The sequence below is a fragment of the Mus musculus genome, chromosome 17 (genome assembly GCF_000001635.26).
Source record: "Mus musculus strain C57BL/6J chromosome 17, GRCm38.p6 C57BL/6J".
Lineage (NCBI taxonomy): Eukaryota > Metazoa > Chordata > Mammalia > Rodentia > Muridae > Mus > Mus musculus.
In genome coordinates this window covers 36,169,608-36,182,198 of record NC_000083.6, presented here as the reverse complement: position 1 = coordinate 36,182,198, position 12,591 = coordinate 36,169,608, and the positions used below count along the sequence as shown (strand labels likewise).

At 42.6% G+C, this 12,591-nt stretch overlaps 1 pseudogene across 1 annotated transcript; it reads right to left on the bottom strand.

Annotated features, from left to right (window-relative positions):
* Positions 1-834: 834 nt before the first annotated feature.
* On the bottom strand, positions 835-3,422 carry Gm6623 (predicted gene 6623; annotated as a pseudogene). The gene has a single exon (NR_033619.1). The product of NR_033619.1 is annotated as a predicted gene 6623 (transcript).
* Positions 3,423-12,591: the final 9,169 nt, after the last annotated feature.

Genomic DNA, 12,591 nt, shown 5'->3' with positions numbered 1-12,591 from the left:
ACACTGGTGCAGGGGCCACAGGCAGCTTCTCCCTCTGCCCTCGAATTGGGGCTCAGTCCTGGGGGTGAGGAAACCCTCACCTCGGGTGATGCCCTTGTCTCTTCTTGTTTTTACAATCTATTTTTTTAAGTGACAAGAAAAAAAAATCACACATTGAAATTAACCAGAATAGAAGCCATACATCTCAGTTAGAATAGCAATTCTGAACCGCTGAATATTCACTTTGAATTATCAAATATAAACCCAGTACCAATAGGCAAAGAAAAAAGAAAGAGGAGGGAGGGAGGGAGAGAATCCAGGACAGAGGTAGAACTAGAAAACTTCTAGTTTTCTAGACATGGCTTCTTACCATGTCTCATACCTCAAGGTGACTATCTGCATTCTGCCTCTTCTTGTCTCTCAATATTTACCTTTCTTGTTTCCTTTTGGCCATGTTATATTGTACACATGTATACAATTGGATACATTTATACATATGCTTTTTGCTATATCCCACACTTGAGGAAAGGCTATGTAATTTTCTTCCTGACCTTGTGTGACCTCAATAACACTATATATGCTAAGTTCACCCATTTACCTTGGTTGTTTGTGATTACATTGTTTAGAGCTAAATAGTATCCATAGCCTTGACATTTCATGTCAAGCACCTCTACCACATGCCTTTGGTTTTCCTGTCTATTTTTGATCAGTTTCAGCCTGTTCCTGTCACTAGATCTCTGCAGTATAACTTGAGGCTGGGATTGAAACACCTCCAGTTCTTACTCCTGAGACTGGCTCTGAGTGGTCTTTTAAATTATTTACTAAACATATCAAATTAATGAGAGTCTAATAGTAGTGCATTAAGTCTGTAGGTTACTTTGGTAGAATGGCCATTTTCACAATATTACCTCTGCCAGTCCTGGCAAGGGTTTTAGGTCCAGCATCTGACATCCTCTTAGGTGATTTCTTACTACAGTACCTTGAAGGTTGCCACATAGACTTCTATCATTTCCTTGATTTGATAGATCCCTGAACTCTTTTTTTTTTTTTTTGGCAAGGTAAACAAATAGCTTAAATATTTTATTCGTTCAAAACTAAGCTTGTTAACACTATATAATGAAAATGTACAAAGAATAATGTTGTAGTTTTTGGTTAGATTTAAGTCAAAGACATTCATTAATAAGGAATCTTCAAATGTGAATACCCCAGAAATGTCCGCAAGCCAGCTGATCACCACTATCTCTGAATATCACCTTACTTTGGAAGTATTGGCAAACATTTGAATTAAAACTCAAGATTTTTCCAAAATAAAGCCGTAATTAATATAACTATTCTATATTCAAACTAAAACAGTTTTCATAAAACTTTCCTTTCCAAAACAACCGTAAAGGAAACAAGGCATTTTGTAAAGTGTGGTCCTGAACAAGTCACAGTAAAAATAAATGTATACTTAAATCCCACCTCCTCAAACCAGAGGCTGCTTTCTGCTCACAGCCTTGGGACCAAGGCAAAGAACAGCCAATAAGCAACTTCAGGCGGGGTATTGCCAAAACCAAGCTCTAAGGGTTGAACACGGACACCTCAGGAGAGTTTGGGGTGACCTGGACAAAGGGTCCAGATTCTATGTTGAAACTGATGCGAAGGTGAGCGGCTCCTCCCAGGTAGCAGTGCTGTGAGCCTGGCCCAGCCCTGCACTGCACTCCTTACGTGCTCTGGGGACACCCTGATCTTCCGCTCCAGGGGAGATCTTTTCCCTGTAGAAGTTCAGCGTTCAGGGAGCTCCGTGACTGTATGAATGAGGTGAGCTCAGACTCCACAGGATATTTTAAGGCTTGGAGTCAAAGTATTTTTCCAGCACAGCTAGGCAGAGTCCATGTACTGATAGCCTGTCTCCAGTTTGTTCTAATTTCTCACCACGTATTTGCAGATTCAGGACTGCAGACCTTCCCTAGATCATCATAATCACATCTAATGCCCATCCTAACTTACAATTCAAATTCTGTGCCTGGAAACTGTCCCTGTATTTAACGATAATACCTACAAATAAGCAACCCACTGTTACAACCTATATGGTCACCAAACATTAATGATCTTCTGTAGACCAAGAAAATGTTTTTAACCATAATTGTCGTGCATCAAATTCACAGCCAGAATCCCCAAGATCATTTTTTTTGCACAATACAAATAATAACTTAAAACACACACACACACACACACGCACACACTCACACTTCTCACAGAGCTGTGCTTGGGGAGACTCCACGTGTTGAGTGCCACTGAAGGCATTCTTTGCTAGACTGCTGTTCCAGATACTTTGTCTGGAAAACCTATCGCAGTAGGGCACAGCTGTTTAGTAGATGAGCAGAAAAGAAAGATATGCTTGTGGCAACCAGAAAGTTTTAAGGTCTTTCAAGTTGTATAAAACGGACCTGCAGAAACATTTAAGTGTTCTCAGGGTGCAAAGTTGGAGCTGAAATGTGATGTCAAACCAGTTGCAAAAAGTGTACAGCAGCCATCTCTTGAGGTCACACCTGGTACCTAGATAGGCAAGAAGGCTTCGGGATACATAGCTTGTTGGCCTTGTCCCGTATTGCCGCATGATCTGATCATGCGTGAATTTCACAAACGATTCATACTGTTCTGCGAGTTTGGTACTGAGGATCTGCTCATACTCCTCTCGGACTTTATCTTCATAGTCTTTTAAGAGCCGCTCACATATTATCCCCACTTGTCGAAGGGTAAAGTGGGCTGGTCCTTCTTCATCCAGAAAGCACCTGGAGAACTTGGTGCGGTAAGTGCCGAGGAGGAAGGCTGACTTTCTGAAGTACTTCTAAATGTCTCCATCTCTGGTAATGATTATATTCTTGTTTTATGTTCTGAAAAATTTGCTCGGGAGTTGGAAGGCGACGCTCGCTGCCAGGCGGGGCAGGCTGCTGGAGGCTCGCCGGCGGCGTCTGGATCTGAAGCTGTGGCGGCTCGGCGTCCGGGGACCTGAGGCCCGGAGTGGGGCCCCGGCAGAGGGGCGCAGCGTCGCCGCTTCCGGGAACCGGGGCTCAGCAGCGCCGCCTCGAACTCCATGGGCCGCTTCAGTGTCGCCCCGCGCGCCATCCCGCGGAAGGGCCAGAGACCAAAAGCAGACGCGGCAGCAAGGACGGCCCTGGATCCAACTCTTCAGCTACTGCTCCCAAGCCAAGCCGGCTCCAAAGGCGCCTCCTGCACCCAGCAGCCGCGCTGGCCCCGCCTCCTGGCGACCCCTGAACTCTTAATTCTTTGAACATTATTTTGAATGACATGTTTCTCCTAATGTCCTCATCTGAGAGTGCACTGTTCCACAAATGAAGGCTACTTTTATTACACTGATTTTGTGTCCTTAAACAATAAGTGTTTCTTAGGTCCAGGAGTTTTCCTGGGACTCAACTGGGTCTTTATGTAAAGATTCCTCTTGTTTGGAACAATACATAATGTGGCTTTTTCCTTTCCTTGATTTAGCCCTTTTCTGTCTTTCTTTTGACTATTTCTGAAGCAAATGTGAAATTATCACTGTCTCAAAGGAGATACTGAAGAATCAGACATTCTTGCCTGATTCTGACTTGAGACAGAACTCAGGCTGTGTTTCCTTTGACACAGCTTTCCTCTCCCCCCACACAACTCCTCCTCCTCCTCCTCCTCTTCTTTTTCTTCTGCTCTCTTCTCTCTCTCTCTCTCTCTCTCTCTCTCTCTCTCTCTCTCTCTCTCTCTCTCTTTCACATGGGAGGAAGAGAGTTCTCCTGGGACTCCTCACCCTTTATCAGGTAAGGGTCTCCCTTATCCAGGTCTTATCATTTTTCAGGAAAGTTCAGAGTGTGTATCATGAGGGAAGGAAGGAAGAGCCTGAAATAACCAAGTCAGTTAACTTCACATCTGCAGGCTGGGATGACTAGGAAGACCCGCAGCCTCTCACAGGATCCAGTGGATGTATAGCTGTGACATGGGGTCAAAGGGAAGCCTCCTCCAAGGGTACTGACCAGTTAAAATAGGGAGCAGGATCACTTGAGATCACCTGAGTACAGGATGGACTGCTCACTGGCTGCAAACCCTCTTGAGGAAGCAGAATTAACATCAGAATACAAACAGCACCAGGACAGCCCACAGCAGGACACTAAGCTTGTTTTCTGCACAGTCCCTCTGCTGTTAGACAGAGGAGCTGATAAGCACTCCTTCAGGAGAGGCTGCATCCCCACACTCCTGTGACACCTAGGGCCCTGCCTGGGGAAAAGCAGGCACAGAGGACCACCATGTGAGAAGTGTTGGGAAGAAGAGGACTGGCACCTGAGCTCACACTCACAGCTTACCCAGCACATTCCACAGGAGCTGTGCACATGCACAAGGCTACAGGGCAAAGATCTTATGGATAAATGTTTGCCTGCTCCAACAGGGACCCATGCATCCAGGGGTTGAGATACCTTAGGTTCTCATATTCTGCTTCCAGGGCACCCTGGGCCCACTCCTGAAACAGAGCAGGCTGGAAAATGGCTCAGGCTTTGTCAGATGGATCTAGACACAGGCTGCCATCACTGCCTTCCCAGAATGATTTCAGGTCACTGAACATGAAGAGCACTTCCCTCAGTGTACCACAAGATGGGGAGTCCCAAAGAAGAGAGACATGGGGTCCCCTCCACAGTCTTACCCCTCAGTCTGAACTGATGGTGGCAGATGCTGCTGCTTAATTCTTGACATTCTGAGGTCTTTGAATAAGCATGGCCCCTGTAGGCTCACATATTTGAAGACAGTTGCCAGGGAGTGGGGCACTTTGAAAGGATTAGAAGACATGTGAGGGGTGGCCTTGATACAGGAAGTGCTTCACTGGAAACAGGCTTTGAGGTTTAAAATCCCATGCCAGCCCAGTCTAGGTCTGTCTGCTGCCTATAGAACAGGATGAGCTCCCAGCTACTGCTCCAGCCCCATTTCTGCCTGCCTGCTTGCTGCCATGCTCCCCACCATGATGAGAAAGGACTAAGCCACTGACATTGTAAGCAAGCCCTGATTAAAGGCTTTCTATTTCAGAACTGCCTTGGTCATGGTGGCCCTGCACAGCAATAGAACAGTGTCTAAGACTCATCCTATCATTTCCTAGTCTCTGTCATCTTTGTCTCCATCCATCCAGCAGTCACCTCACCTAGAAGCAAGATGGACCCTAGTGCTCATTAAGACAGACCTGTCCCTCTCCTGATGTCACTCTCCAGCTCAGCTCTGACTCCTCAGAGCAGACCAGGCCTGTGGTAAACCTAGAACCACCCACATTCCAGAACCAGGGGTCTCCCAGCCTCCCTCAACACCAGTAGCTAAATCTTTACCAGCCACAAGTGGGACACATTACCACTGTTGCCCTCACCCACTTTCTCTTCCATTCTTGCTCAGAAGGTGTCTTTTTATAGGACCCTCCATATACAGTAAATCTCACTTCTGAGCTGTGTTGGGGGTGTGATTTTTGAGGCATTCCTTGGCTCTCTGAATGACACAAAAATCCCAAAACCTAACATTGGCACCATGGTTTGGTAGGCTGTCTGCAAGCCTGTGCACCCCTTGGAGGACCAAAGCTCTTCAGGGACTTTATCCCTTATCTCCAGTCCACCCACAGCAGACCCACTTTCTGGCCCTCCATCATCACCAGCACCTGGTGAGTGGCCCCTCTCTCTCAGTTGGCCCCAGTGCTTCCCTGAGTCTTGGTACTCTAGGAGGTGGAGGGACCCATCCCTGCTCTGGACCTTTTCCCCTCGGTTGGGTTTTATTTTGAGCAATACTTTTTTTCTACTACCTGCTGTCTCTCTTTGTTCTCCCTGTGCCTGTACATTGTGAGTGTCCTTGCCTCCCACACATAGAGTAGAATGTGGGTGATTCTAGGATTACCAACAAGGCTGGTCTGCTCTGAAGAGTCAGAACAGAGCTGGAGAGTGATATTGCATAGCTATGGAAATTCCCTCTACAAGAATTTGGTTTTATAACCCTCTCTCTCTCCATCTCCATGGAATCCGGTTTTATTACAACATCTTAGCCTTAGTACAGATGAATGGGCAAAAATTTGGTGCAATTGATTTCCAACATTTCCCAAATAATAGCAACTGCCACTGCATATAGAAGTGATCTGAAAGCTGAAGGTTGGCAGCCCCATAGGAGGAACGACACTATGAACTAACCAGTACCCCCAGAACTCCCTGGGAATAAACCACCAATCAAAGAAAACACATGGTAGGACTTATGGCTTTAGCTGCATATGTAGCAGAGGATGGCCTAGTCAGTCATCAATTAGGAGGAGAGGCCCTGGGTCCTGTGAAGGATCTATGCCCCAGTATATGGGAATGCCATAACCAGGAATGGAGTGGGTGGTTGGGGAGCAGAGGGAGTGGGGAGGGGATAGGGGATTTTTGGAGGGGAAACTAGTTAAGGGGATAATATTTGAAATGTAAATAAAGAAAGTATCTAATAAAAAATATATATATTTATAAAAAGAACTGATCCCCAAATGTCTTATGTCCAAACTTTCTCCACCCTGTACTTTCTCTATATTCCATTCCTAAAAGTATTTTATCTCTACAATTTCTGTTTTGCTCTCAAAAACTCTCTTTAAAACTATGGTGTAAACTAAGACCCAATTTATAAGTTCATTGGGTATATTTTAAAATTGATAAAGTATATAACAAAATTTGGCCTTAAACTTAAGGGTTATAACTAAAGGGTTATAATTAATATTCATAACAGGTACTCTTAATTTGCTGCAATGCAGTGTATTTGACTCAACTCTATGTGTAGTTATATGTAACTTGGATTCAACTTTTTCTATTGCCAAAAACCTAGAAAAGATATAAATGGCCAAAATGGGGAGCCCTGAGAGTTAGGGTTTGGACAGGTGTTGCTTCTCCCCTTCCAGGTGAATAAAAGCATCCAACTAAGGAATCTGGAGACCACTGGGCAAATGAAACAGCTGAAGAAAAAGATGGTTCATCAAGAGAAAATGTCCCAAGAAGAGGAGTCACCTGGCCAAGTGGTATCGCCCACCTCCATCTTGTCTCTTCTGCCCTCTACAGACAGAAGTGGCAAATGGTCTTTATATGATCTGAATTCAATTAAACATTAAAACTGGCTTTGGGGTTGGAACATAGGTCTCCTTTTCTAAACCCACACATGCTTGTTAAAGGAAATTCCAAAATCTCCATCTTTGTATAGGACAGAGAAAAACAAAAAATAAGGGACTGTTCTATTTCCACCAATCTCATAATCCTTTGGTTTTCATTTACTCTATAACACTTTTCTTAGGGTATAAATATTACCTCAAATTCTATATGAATATTGTGGATACACAAACTCTCTGTCATCATACCAGTAGTCATACAGGGTAGGAACTGATACTGTAAATGACCTTCATCTTGCTTCCTGTGTGTGTTTACAGGTTTCAGTCTGAAGAAAGTAACTAGAAACAAGGTTTGTGTACCTCAAATGTATTTAAGAGATTGTGGCTCAGCCAGGTGTGGTGGCACACGCCTTTAATCCCAGCTCTCAGGAGGCAGAGGCAGGAGGATTTCTGAGTTCGAGGCCAGCCTGGTCGACAAAGTGAGTTCCAGGACAGCCAGGGCTATACAGAGAAACCATGTCTCGAAAAATCCAAAATAAATAATTTTTTTAAAAAATTGGTTCTTTAGAATTCCTAAAAGTAACCTTTTAGGTTTCCAAGAAGAAGGATGACAGAGTCCACTGACTGCAAATTCACCTGGATTGTGTTAACACTAACTACTGGGATTAACTGCCCCATGCCTGTTCTGCTGCCAGGTCCTGTGCAAACAGTGGACATCTTTGGGTTGACTGCTATGTTCTACATAGACAGGATTGCTGCTAAAGTGGCAAACACCACCCAGTGATCAGGTTCAGATTACAAACTCTCCAGGATATTCAAATTCCTGAGTTCATTGGAAACTGACATGAACATTGTATAGAACTCTGAACTCAAAAATACGGAGTCCTGAGACTGACTGCAAATTCAACCAAGCTGGACATTGTGGGAAGCTTGGCAGAAATAGCTTCATTATTGAAAACAGTTTTACTGTGTTACACTTAACATCTTTATTTTTTATATAGACAAGAAAAGGGGGATATTGGAATAATATGTGGATAATAGGAACCAGGGGTAAATTATTCAATATGTTTTTATATACCACTTTGCATATTGATACAAAATTATTGGAGATTGTTACAAAATTACATGAGCTTACATTGGCTTGGATCTTTGCTTATTGAAACAAAATCGAGGTTGTATTGATTACTTTCCTGGCCCACACCCATCTGTAACAGGATCAGGTGCCTGCTTCTGGTGTGTCTGAAGACAGCTACAGTGTACTCATTAAATAAATAGATAAATAAATAAATAAATAAATAAATCTTTTCAAATATTTAATTTCATGGGCAGTGGTGGCACAAGCCTTTAATTCCAGCACTTGGGAGGCAGAGGCAGGCAGATTTCTGAGTTTGAGGTCAGCCTGGTCTACAGAGTGAATTCCAGGACAGCCAGGGCTACACAGAGAAACCCTCTCTGGGGGCTGGGCAGATCCTTTTGAGAAAACCTGAGAAACTTGTATCACCTTTTTTGTATTACAAGTTACCTTTAAAAACAAAAAAATTAAATCCTTACAGAAAGAAGATTTCTAAATATCCATCTAACTCACAGGATGCTGAAGAAACATTGTATCTAGAGTGGGTTGTAAAAGTATGTTTTATTGTCTTATTGTAATTGTTGTCTGGGAGATTTACTGCCTCAATCTGCTAAACTAGGCCTAGTCCTGGAAGCCTCTGGTCTCTGTGTAATTCAATCTAGGCCTAGAATGGTTTCAGTCTCTGAGACTAACTCACTATTGCTGGCCCTTTCTGAACTCTACCTGGCTGGATCATGTTCATTGGTAAAAGTGAGTGACTGGGATTAAGTTTTTAAAAACAACAGACCATGAAAACAGATGTTTTAAGACAGCAACCATGTGGCTCTCCTTCATCTTGGCTGATGACATCATCAGTATGTAAGTTGCCGTATTACTGGCAGCCATCCTTACTAAGCTTAAAGAGTAGATGCCGTGTGAGTTCACCAACATCATCACTTCACCACATGTCACAAAATAATAACCATAAAACATTTTTTGTCCTCATGAGATTTCTGTATAACATTCTATCTCTTTATAGACAAAAGAAGTACCCACAACTCTCAAGTATTTCTGATTGGCATAGCTTTTTGTATGAAGATAAAAATTTAAGGTTACATTTGTTACAACATACTGCATATGTGATTCAACTCTGGTTTAGAATATAGTGTATGTGATAATAAAATGTGATTTTCTAAGGATCTAATTGAATTAGCAAACACTGATATAAGATGTATGTCTATCCTCCTATGTCTTTGCTAACTGCTCAGCACCAAGGTGCTATAAAATGTAGATAAACAGAACACATGTTTAATGAATAAGGATCGCATTTTATTCTAACATCTTATGTTATGAGCATATGAGCATTGCATGCATTCATGTCTTTGTGATTGTGTCAGATCCCTGGAACTATCATTACAGACCTTTGTGAGCTGCAGTGTGGTTGCTGGGAATTGAACCTGGATCCTCTGGAAGAGCAAGCAGTGCTCTTCACTTCTGAGCCACTCTCCAGCCAGTTATATTTGAGTAAGGAATAGTGATTAATAAGTTCTATATTTATAAGACATACTCAGCTTCACAGTAGTATTTGTCTGGCTTTTTATCCTTGCTTGTCTTGTCAAGGTTTATTTATTTTGAGAAACTGAGTCTTACAAAAACTGTGTTATTCTATAATGGTAAACTATAAAAGATATCAGTCTCTTATGGACTACAGTTTAAAGCATTTCTGTTTAATTTAGAGGATATAGGATCTTCAACTCAAATTACTAAGGCTCAAACTTACCAGAGATAAAGTTATAAAATCTTGGGGCTGGAGAGATGTCTCAGTGGTTAAGAGCACTGACTGCTCTTCCAGAGGTCCTGAGTTCAATTCCCAGAAACCACATGGTGGCTCACAACCATCAGTAATAGAACTGGATGCCCTCTTCTGGTGTGTCTGGACAGCTACAATGTACTCATATAAATAAATAAATCTTTTTTAAAAATCTCAATCTTATGTAAGTTACTGACTCATTGTACACTGTGGAGGACAATTAACACATTCAAGTTAAGATCAGGAACACGGTTTAATTAGCCTCCGGTGTGGTTCCTAAGTTAAGCCTAAAACAAGTTACTAGAAACAAGGAAAGTTTGTTCAGTGTGGATGTCCTTAGTAGCTAACAGTCCTCAAACCTTTTCAGAGATCTGCTGAATATGGCATTTAAAATGATGGAAATAGCTTACTATGACCGAGACCCCCAGCTACTAGAAGTGACCCCCAGGTCTTCACAGATGATGATGGGGTAGAGAAGAACTCCACTTTGAGCTTGCTTTAAAGGTGACAAAGCCAGACCGCCTGGGTGAAAATCTGCCTTTCATCTAATCTGTCACCAGGACCCTGGACAAACTGTGGACAACTAGGGAGTTGATGGCCTTGCTTTGGATCTTCTGGACTGGGCAGAAGAGACTGATGTTTCCCTGGGTCCTCTGTTCCCAATAAAATCAGTATACCACAGTGGTTGTCTAGGTAACAGATAAGTCTGTCATTTTTAATAGATTTGGAAGTTGCTTGGTCTGTACTTCCCGCTTTCTCAGGAGAAATTCATCCTTCCCAGATCTCTGATGGTGTGGACTAGGGAGAGCTTTGTCAGTTTCTCAGCAAGCAACAGCACAGGCTTCAGGTGCTTCTCAGTTCTCCTCATGTGTAAAAATCATGGACACTTTCCTAGAGTTGCTACTGGGTCTCCACACTGATCACATTGTTACCAGGTTCTAAGGAGAGAAAAATTCACACAACAGAATTCAATGTAGCCTCTTACTATTTCTTTATGTAAAGGAAGTTGTTTTACCAGGATGTTTGCTCTCACTAACCAATCTCTGGCATGTGAGTTGTGGTGAATAATTGGATAAAAAAAACTGTAGAGTTTATGTAACTTCCAAAGACATGAAATGTTAAGTACGTTACAACATTCTTAAAAGTGTGCTTTCAGATCTGTGAATCATATTTATAAAGGTCAAAAGGGTGTTTTTAAAGTTTTAAGGTATATAAAATGTAAAGGTTTAAGAAAGTGATTTACAATGTATGTAAAAATGAAAAATGTTTCAGATTTCTTCCCTCTCTATGCTATTGTTATATTAAGATCTAAAGAGTCCAAAGTTTTCACATTAATCATTGGTGTTCTGATGAGTTATTGATCTAGCTATGATAATCAGTGATTGATTGCTATTATAACAGTCACAAGCTCAAGATTATGAATTTCCTACGCTTGTCTCTAAGTATATAGACTTAAAAGGGCTTCTCATTGAGCTAAAAACATCTGTCCAATCTGTATATGCCCTATTCATGCTTTTACCTCAAACCCCTCTTTCAGGGTCTCCAAGCTTTTACTAAGACTCAAAGGCACGAGTCTGCTGCCTTTTCTACAATGAGAAGTTCAGTACAGATTACACATGGTATGTTTACATGTCTAAACTTTATCTCATTCTGTAAACTCAAAAAATTCTTTTAAGGTTCAAAGAATCTACTTGAATCCACCTCTCATGATCAAAAGGACTGCAGATAAGAACTGTCAATCAACAGCCTGTTTCACCTGCTGCCTGTTCAGCTTAGTCCTAAGTGTGGGGTTATCCTCTCCTTTTCTGTGGTCTTGGGATGCCCCACCCCCAACTAATAGGCCTAAAAGTTTAAAATGTTCAGCTAAGGAAAAAATTTATTCTAGCCTCCTTAACTTTATCTTCTGATCCTTATATATACAGATGTGCTTCAGTAAAATGCTAGCTCCAGGTGTTTCCTCAAACTCTGCATGCCAGACGGCTTCAAAGCACCTGCCCCATGATGCCCCAAGAATGCATCTGCATGCCCCAGCTGCAGATGGCCCTGCAGAGCCTGGACAGTGAGGGAACAGCATGCTTTTTTTGAACCTAGACAGCATCCAGCTTTCTTGGGTCACCAAAGATGTTGACACCACCACCACCCTAGACAACAGAAAGCTTTCTAAAGAGCACAGTAACCCCATTTATGCCTCACCAGTCACCCCTTTCTATTTTCTCACCTTATATAATAAATAAGAGGAAGGGATGTCTGTCAGCCAACAACCACCCACATTTCAGAACCAGCCTGCTTTCAGCCTCTCAGTGCCAGAAACCACATCATCACCAACCACCAAATGTGACACATTTCCACTATGGCCACAAGTTGCTCACTGTTATCCAACCCAGGTCTCCACAGCCCCCTATTTTATCTCTTCCAGCCTGACTACCCACCCCCAATAAATCTCTCACATGCACTCTGCTGTGGTGTGTGATCTTTGAAAATCTCATGGTTCTCTGATCCATGCAAGAACTGTAACAAGCCCCACAGGGTCAGCCATGAATGTTTCCCCAGCTGGGCAGGTGTCTGTTGGAGCAGGACCTAAAACTGCATGAAGTCTGAGCAAGAAGGGAAATTGTCAATGTCCAAAAAGTAGAAGAGCACGTCTCA